Source organism: Ornithorhynchus anatinus, chromosome X1, assembly GCF_004115215.2.
Source record: "Ornithorhynchus anatinus isolate Pmale09 chromosome X1, mOrnAna1.pri.v4, whole genome shotgun sequence".
Lineage (NCBI taxonomy): Eukaryota > Metazoa > Chordata > Mammalia > Monotremata > Ornithorhynchidae > Ornithorhynchus > Ornithorhynchus anatinus.
Window position 1 is genome coordinate 59,512,083 of NC_041749.1, and position 9,514 is coordinate 59,521,596.

Here is a 9,514-nt window from a genome sequence, read left to right on the forward strand (position 1 = left end):
GGTGAGAGATGGTGGAGAGCATTGGAACCAATTGTGCGGAGTCTTTGGTACAGAGGGAAATTGAAAACCATTGAAGTATTTAAGGAATGGAGAGATATGCTTCAAGATGATGATTACAGCAGCATGGATTTTTTTGTATTAAGCACCTACTATGTGCCAAGCACTGTGCTGAGTTCTGGGGTAGGTACAAGATCATTAGATCTGTAGTACAGATTGGAGCTGGGTGAGGCTAGAGGTAGGGAAACTAGTGAGGAAGATGATACAATGGTCAACAGCTTAGACCAAAGTGATAGCAATTTGCCTGGAGAGGAATCTATGGATCCCCTGTTGAAATAATGCATAGGAAGACCAGAAGGATTTAGGGACAGACTGAATATGAGACTTGAAAGACTGGGAGGAGTCAAGGATGACACCATGGCTGTGGACTTCTAGTATAGGGAGGATGATGGGTCTTAACTGAGGTGGGAAAGTTAGGTGGAAGGGAGGAAAGTAGGGAGATGAGTAGTTCAGTGTTACGCCTCAAGTTGGAAGTGCTGAAGGCAGAAAAGGTGGAAATTCCTGAAGGCAGGAAGAGATGTGGGGATTGTAAGTTAGCTGAGAGGTTGAGGCTGGGAGTTATCTGCATAGAGGTGGTAGCTGAATTCTTTTGTGAGTGGAAGACTCCCTGAGAGACTGAGAAGAGTAGGGGACCCAGAGGCAAACCTTGTGGGACATCTACAGTTCAAAGAGTAGAAGGAAGAAGAGGAGCTAGCAAATAGAGCTAAAGACATGTTGGAGAAATGGGAGAGGAGCATCAGGTTAGTACTGCATCAGCAAACCTGAGGTTGGATAGTGTTTCATGGAGGAGGGAGTGATCCAAAAATCTGGTATCAACAGATGAAGACAACAGGGAAGTTAAGAATTGAAGAGTCAGTAACTTTACCTTGTGACTGAGGGAGGGAGCATTTGCCACCCTTAGGCCCTGAAGTGGTTTAGATCTGACCTAATCAACTTGTATCTACCCCGGCACTTAGAACAATGTTTGATACATAGTAAAAGCTTAACAAATACCATAAAAAAAGTGGTCACCCCCAGATGGAAGGATCCCAGAGGTCTTTTCTGCCTCCCAAAGATGCTGTTTGCCTTGCTTTCTTAATAGAATCAATCATCTTTATTAAGCACTTACCGTTTGCAGAGCATGCTTGGGAGAGAACAGTGTAACAGTTGGTAGATACATTCCCTGCCTGCCCACAATGAGCCTACATGGGCTGTGAATTGTGAAGTTCAGGGATGGCCAGTAGATACATTATCAAACTACAGTGCCTTTCTAAAATATGTTTATGTGAAAGGTTCAGTTGATTTGGGAAGTTGATTCAGTAGCATTAACTGAACACATTTCCTTCAAAATAGATAAAATGCTACTATGAGGATCCATAAAATTTTATTGGGGAGGAAATCAACCAGATTTAAAATCTTAGACTGAGAGCCCCATGTGGGATGGAGACTATGTTCAATCTGATTATCTTGTATCTACTCCAGTACATAGTACAGTGTTTTCCACATAGTAAGCACTCAACAAATGCCACAGTGATCATTAAAACCTAAAACTTGCAAAAAGAAAATCCCACATCTTTGTGCAGATGTTTCATTTAGTGATTTGCCTGTTTTAGGTGAGTGGATTTTGGGCTCATTTCACATTATAATAAAATGCCCTTTGTAAATACACTGGCAAAATGGATTTTCAAGAAAATATATAAGCCCTGTGCTTCCCTATGTGAAATGAAGTCTTCTGTAATACTTTAAATGTTAAAGCTGTTTTCACCATTTGTAAAACCTCCGTAAAATGTGTAATTTTAATAATGGCAATTATTTGCTGAGCTCCCTGTGAGCATTCAAGAGGCTACACAAAATTAAACCTAAAATCCAGATAATGGGAACCCTCATTAGAGGAAAACAACTGTGTTGTTCTTGACTTTCTAGGAACACAATTCCAACAGCTTTCATAGCAGGTATTATTCTGGTGACAAAGCAAAAAGAATTGACAAATTTCACGGAAAATTTAAGAGGAATAATATTCCCCATTTCTAATCTTAGGAATTATGCAAAGTTTTGAAATTTCAGATATGGTTCAATGTATTTTGGTTCTTTCAGAGTTCATTCATTCATTCAATAGTATTTATTGAGCACTTACTATGTGCAGAGCACTGTACTAAGCACTTGGAATGTACAATTTGGCAACAGATAGAGACAATCCCTGCCCATTGACGGGCTTACAGTCTAATCGGGGGAGACAGACAAAAACAATAGCAATAAATAGAATCAAGGGGATGTACATCTCATTAACAAAATAAATAGGGTAATAAAAATATATACAAATGAGCAGATGAGCACAGTGCTGAGGGGGGAGGAAGGGAGAGGTGGGGGAAAGAGGGCTTAGCTGAGGGGAGGTAAAGGGGGGGGTAGAGAGGCAGCAGAGGGAAAAGGGGAAGCTCAGTCTGGGAAGGCCTCTTGGAGGAGGTGAGCTCTCAGTAGGGCTTTGAAGGGGAGAGTTAGTTTGGTGGAGGTGAGGAGGGAGGGCATTGCAGGACAGCGGGAGGACGTGGGCCAGGGGTCGACGGCGGGATAGGTGAGAAAGGGGGATGGTGAGGAGGTGGGTGGCAGAGGAGTGGAGCCTACGGGGTGGGCGGTAGAAAGAGAGAAGGGAGGAGAGGTAGGAGGGGGCAAGGTGATGGAGAGCCTTGAAGCCCAGAGTGAGAAGTTTTTGTTTCATGCGGAGGTTGATAGGCAAACTCTGGAGGTTTTTAAGAAGGGGAGTGACATACCTAGAGCATTTCTGCAGGAAGATGAGCCTGGCAGCAGAATGAAGAATAGACTGGAGTGGGGAGAGACAGGAGGAAGGGAGATCAGAGAGAAGGCTGACAATAATCCAGCCGGGATATTATGAGAGGCTGTATCAATAAGATAGCCATTTGGGTGGAGAGGAAAGGGCGGATTTTGGCGATATTATAAAGGTGAGACCGGCAGGTCTTGGTGACAGTTGGATGTGTGGGGTGAATGAGAGAGCTGAGTCAAGGATGACACCAAGGTTGCGGGCTTGAGAGACGGGAAGGATGGTCATACCATCCACAGTGATAGGGAAGTCAAGAAGAGGACAGGGCTTGGGAGGGAAGATAAGGAGCTCAGTTTTGGACATGTTGAGTTTTAGGTGGCAGGCTGACATCCAGGTAGAGACGTCCTGGAGGCAGGAGGAGATACGAGCCTGAAGGGAAGGGGAGAGGACAGGAGCAGAGATGTAGATTTGTGTTGTACCTAGGGCATAAACCAAACTCAGGAAACCATTCACTTCTTTCACATACATTTTCCATTTCTGAGATTGGAATTATATTGTGAAAATAGGCTGCCTCATATTCCTCTGAAATAAGATTTTAAAACACCAAAATAATACATTTTGTTGGATAGGATTTTATACTGTTTCAATTAAGGGACTTCAATTAAGCATTAAGAGAATTGTAGAGTTTTATTTTACAAAACCACAAATGATATTTAAATGCCTTGTTCATTAAAGGGGTTGAAAGTATAATCAACTACTCACCCTTTATTCTATGCTATTACTGTGTAATTGTGATTAAACATAGCATGGTAATATAAACCTTATTATGAAATTCTCTAACCAAATGAAAATCAAATTATTACAAAGGGCAGCAATTTCCCAAGGTATGACTTTTTTCATCAATTATTTTGTCTTGTTCTTAAAAACAATTAACAAAAGGAGAAAAATCCTGTTCTTGAATAGAGGTACATCCAGTTCTCTTAGAACACTGGGGTGGCATTGTTACAAAACCCCAGGCTAAGGAAAACTCATACTGATGCCATCACCCATTCTGACACCACTCAGTCATGGTCACATTTCTTCTGCTGCCAAAGCGTTGCCCTATTCAAACAGGCTTGTGTAGGGGGGGTGAATAGTCCTTAATTATCGCACAACGTTCTAGCCAAAATGAGTAGTGAAAAAAGACATTATTGCAGAATTGAGGCCTCAATACATTTCCCTAGTAAGGTAATTCTCAAACTGGAGTCTAGGATTACCCGAGAGTTCATGGGTAATTTCAAAGCTTTTGTGGAGATCTGTGTTGCAGCAGGACCATCTTCAGAAGGTCACACCTCTCTTTGTGTGACATAGGATGTAAACATTTCCAAGAGCATGGTTTCACTTGCTTATGGCCAGTCTGGGCTAGGAGTGGATGGTGGCATAGAAGGTCTGGTCTGGGGGCAAGAGGACGCAGCAATGGAGGACCGAGAACTGGTGTGGAGCCAAAGTGGAGCTACTAGGTGTATTTTTTTTTAAAAAAAAACAAACTCAAAAAAGAATCCTGCATAAATGTTTTCATTTTAGGGGCAGTGGTAGGAAAGCTAGGGGTGGGATGTGTACCAGCCAGGGGATACTGCCTCTTTAAGTTTTGACAACTCCAAATCAGTGCAGGGGATAGCTGCTTCACATCTGTTCATTGAACATACCCTTTTAGAATTTCTCCAAGCAGTGGCAGAGCCCTGAAGTGAATAGTACTGTCCACACCAATTCAGAGCTATCATAGCCCACACCCCTCTAGGATGGGATCTATCTATTCCCGGTTCTTACCAATGTGGAGAAATGCCAGAGGAACAGGGTTGGAGCTGTGACAAGATGACAGCTCTTAATCTGTGCAGGGGAAGTTACTTTGGGTCCATTTGCTTAGCAACTCACAGCATCAGGTTCCCCAAATCAAGCAGCTACTTATCACACTTGCCTAGAACTTCAATCTTTCAATCAACGGTATTGATTGAGCTCTTACTGTGTGCAGAGCACTGTACTAAGCATTTGGGAGAGTACATTACAACAGAATTGGAAGACACATCCCTGTCCTCAAGAAGCTTACAATCTCTAGACCATAAATTCGTTGTGGGCAGGGAACATGTCTACCAGCTCTGTTGTACTCTCATAAGTGCTTAGTACAGTGCTCTGCACACAGGAAACACTCAATACCATTGATTGAATGATTGAAAGACAACAACCCCTCTCCTGATTGTTGCATCCCAGACCTGCCTATTTCAGTTGTCCTTCCACAGCTCCTTAGTGTATTACACTGTTTTAGACTGTGCCTAATCAAATTTTTAAGATGCTTTCTACCTTAACTGCTTCTGTATGCTCTGGTTCATCTACAGCAGCTGCTTGGCATTTTGCTACCCTCCATTCTTCTCCTCACCACACCTAGTAAAGCTGTGTTTTTTATTATTAGTTTTTTTATAGTATTTGTTAACTGCTTAATCTGTGCCAGGCACTGTGATAAGCACTGGGCACTGTCCCTTGTTGTTATAAACATCACCTCATTGCTGGTATTAATACTGTATTCTAGGATTTAATTTTTGGTGACCCTGTATGTCCCTTTGATGTTGAGTAGATTTGGTGTTACTGATGAAATTTCTTGAGAAACCAGATGTGCCCTCTTTGGTAGTTCCAGATCTCACATTCTATAGAAGACTGAATACCACCCCAACTCTTTGGACACTCATTTTGGCATAGAGCTTGATGTCTTGCTCAAGCCAGAGGACATGTTGGCCTTCTTACTTTGGGTTTCTACTTCTTTGTCTATCTGTGCATCATTAGAGAGAGAAAAACCAAGGTAGCCAGATTCAGTGATAGGCTTTAACCTCATGTGGCCAGTGAAAATCTTCAGATGTGTATATAATAATAATGGTATTTGCTAAGCACTTACTATGTGCAAAGCACTGTTCTAAGCGCTGGGGGGGATACAAGGTGATCAGGTTGTCCCACGTGGGGCTCACAGTCTTAATCCCCATTTTACAGATGAGGTAACTGAGGCACAGAGAAGTTAAGTGACTTGCCCAAAGTCACACAGCTGACAAGCGGTGGAGCCAGGATTCAAACCCATGACCTCTGACTCCCAAGCCTGTGCTCTTTCTACTGAGCCACACTGCTTCTCTTATGATTTTCCTGGGATGGTACATTACTAATTTCCTCATCAGGCTAATTGTCAGCCCACAGCACTGTGCTGAATCTGTGAAATGGCTCTGAAATGTCCATGTGCCATCTTATATAGGCCTCAAAAGCACAAAACATGCTGCTTATAGTATGTTGAATCAGACGTTTCTGGTCCATCAGGTATCTGTCAGACACCGACTTCCAGGTCACTTATTATATCCTCAAGTATGGCAGCACAGAATAGGTGGAATAAGCCTAGTTATACTCAGTTGTTGGTAGGCACAGGGTGAAAAGGCACCTGACAGATGGCCAGATGAATAAATGAGGTCAGTTATTTACCTAAAATCACTCCTGATCCACCTGACAACACCAAGTATAGACTTGACCTTTTGACTTTGATATCTGAGATGACAGATGTGCTGTCAGAAAAGGCAGTTTATCAGCTTCATCATGTACATACCCATACGTCTAGTAGCCATGTGAAAGGAAACAATTATTTCAAGTTAAAAAGTAACCTTGTAAACAGATGCTTTGAACAAAAGACCAAGTTAATAATGTATGAATGGTAACGGGAGCATGTATGGCAGGCTACTTAGCATTGATTTCTGGCTCCAAACAAGACCAAGCTTAGTTTTCCCATACTTCAGCACATCACTCTCATATTCGGAAGTATCAATGTTCATAGCATATTTACATGTAGTAATATCAGATAATGCATCTTTCATGTTGTTCGTTTGGGCTTTCAATCTCTTCGGATAGGGTCTCTGACCCTCTTCTTAATTAACAGCTTTGATTCCTTTAATGAGAAGCTATCAAAATAATTCAGAACACTGAATCATTTATTAAATAAATATTATCAGTCCAGAAATAGAGGTAGCAAAATGAACCTTGATTCTAACTCCTAAAATTTTAAATATTTTAGACCCTCTCTCATGGTTATCAAACCTGTACCATAGCTGTCATTTCTATTAGATTTCTGAACTGACCCATAGTAGAACACCCTTTGAAAACATATATTATTGGCTAGATTTATTGAATGAGTCCACTGCTTAGTAGTTTCCAGGACTGTTCATAGATCTAACTGAAAGTAAAAAAAATATTTGGGCTTGCAATAATTGAAAGGACAATATAGGAACAATCCCTATTTTCTCTTACATAGATACACACACACAAAGTAAAAAAAAATGAATTGGAACTGTACGCTTAGGTAAGGTCTATGGTAGCAGAGATTGAAATGAGAAGCAGACCCATTATTCTAAGTATTTAAACATTTATGAATGATGTACATCTAATGTCGAGTACTGGAATTGATAACACTGCAGATCAGAAACAAAGTATATTCAACAACAAAATCTAGACTTAAAAAAATAAGGTAATTCTATTGAAGTAAGACAATTCAGATTTTATGCTGTCACTCAATATTGCAGAAATCCAGATCCTGTGGGGAAACCATTTCATTTCTCATCTCCTTTTATTTTCCTTCTAGAGTGAACAAGAATCAAAAGCTTGTAATTTGCCCACAGACACTAACATCTCTCTTTTCCCCAGGTCGCCACCTATTCCACACACTAGAGGTCTGAGCAACCTCTTCAAAGTGCTATGGTAATCTGAATTGCCAAAATTGTAGCTTTTAGGACCTTTAAGAAGCCTTAAGAAGAAAGGCAGACTCTATCCACCCTTCACTAAAGCCAGCCCCACGAAACAGCTTTCTACCCAAAGCTCTCCCACTCCATGGTGCTTAAATGGATTGTCTTTCCTTCAGTTTGATCTGTTAATTAATGTCTTGCCAACTTGGTGGGTTCAAGGGTCTAAATGTTTAAAAAAAGCATACATGCTTTTCTGCTCTCAATTGGACCAAAGGGCAGGGTGCTCTAGTAGAAAGAAGGCAAAATTAGGAGTCAGGAGGCCTGGATTCTGACCCCAGTTGCTTCAGCCATTCTGGGTGATCTTGGGTTCCCATTTTGCTAGGCCAAAGTTGTATTGTTTTTAATTGGAGTTAATGATGTCTGTTCCTCACAGATGTACATGGATAGCAGTATTATTTCCCATTGAATTTCTACCCGCAAAGAGCTGGTGAAAGTGTGGAGTATGTGTTCTCTGATGACCTGAGAGATTTATGATTGGACCCTGCAATTTGGAGGGTTTGAAGATGATGGTGATTCAAATTTATCCTCAGGTGTTACAAAAGTCAAACCTGCAAGTGGGTAATGAGGTTTAAGATGAGCTTGTATTTTTGAGGATTGCAGTAAATAGAACAGTTGTGTTCCCAAAAGCTCAGGACAGGGATGCTAGGATGGGAGGTCAATCATTTAATCAATAGATCAGTAGTAATTTTTAAACATTTACTCTGGGCAGAGTGGTTGGGAGACTAGAATAGGTAGTAGATACGATCCCAGCCCTCAAGGAGCTTGCAATCTAGCAGGGGAGATAGACATAAAAAAACCTACCAATAGAGGGAAGCAACAGAGTTTAAAGATCTGTATGAAGTGCTACAGAGGTGGGGTGAATATTCTAGTGCTTATGTGATGGGGAAGTACTGAAGTGGGAAGAGTGGGGGATATAGGGTGGGGAGATGAGAGATTAATTGGGGAAAGCCTCCTGGAGGAGCTATCATTTCAGAATGTCTTTGAAGATTAGGAGAGCAGTGGTTTGAAGAATGTGAAGGGGGAGGGGGTTCTAAGCAGAAGGGAGGATGTGAGCAAGATGGTGGTGAAGAGACGAGAATGAGGCACAGTGAATAGACACATGGAGTTAAATGGATTTTATACAAGCATTATTACTTCAATAGAACTTTTCGTAGAACCCATTGATTGTTAGTAACAAGGCATTCCTTAAAGCACAACCAGCAGGATGGTTAAAATAAAGATGGAATGCCTGCTATAGCTGATTAACTTGTGTAGTTTTAATAGAACTAAGCCTAATTTCCTACCATAAGAAAGAGCACGCCAATAAATCATCTAAAATTAGACATTTAGTGGTCAAATATTGACACATCAACTCAATGTTGTTGTCAACAGTTCAGCCATCAATAAAACTAGTCACCTACAAAGGAAGGTGCCAGATTGATTTAGTCGAGGGGATTCCAATCCAGCCTACACTAAGGGAGCTTCAGTGTCTAACTAGAGTCCCATGCTCTGAAGTGGCAGAGGCTGTTGTAGAAAAAAACTCTTTCCCACTAACACTCCAATGGCATAAGCAAAATCCACAGTTACCTGTCAGAGGCAAAATGTGCTTCTCTAGTTGCCTCCAAAGTTTTCTCCTCTTATTCTGTGAAACTGTGTAAATCTAGTCCCCAACACTCTAGTCACGCCTCCAATGCCCAGCATTTCATGACCTTCTACCTTTCCTGGCCCCATTCCCTGCATCATGAACCCCCTTCTCTCTCCAGCCCCCAACTTCTCTCTACACTTGAAATTCACTCTTGCATCTTCCATTTCTCCCTTTCACAGCTCCACCTCTACATACCCCCCACTTCCATGCTGATGCCACTTCTCAGCGCCCACTGCAGCCACAAAGTTAAGGGGTCAAGTTCAGGGCCAGACAGGGATGAGATTGAGA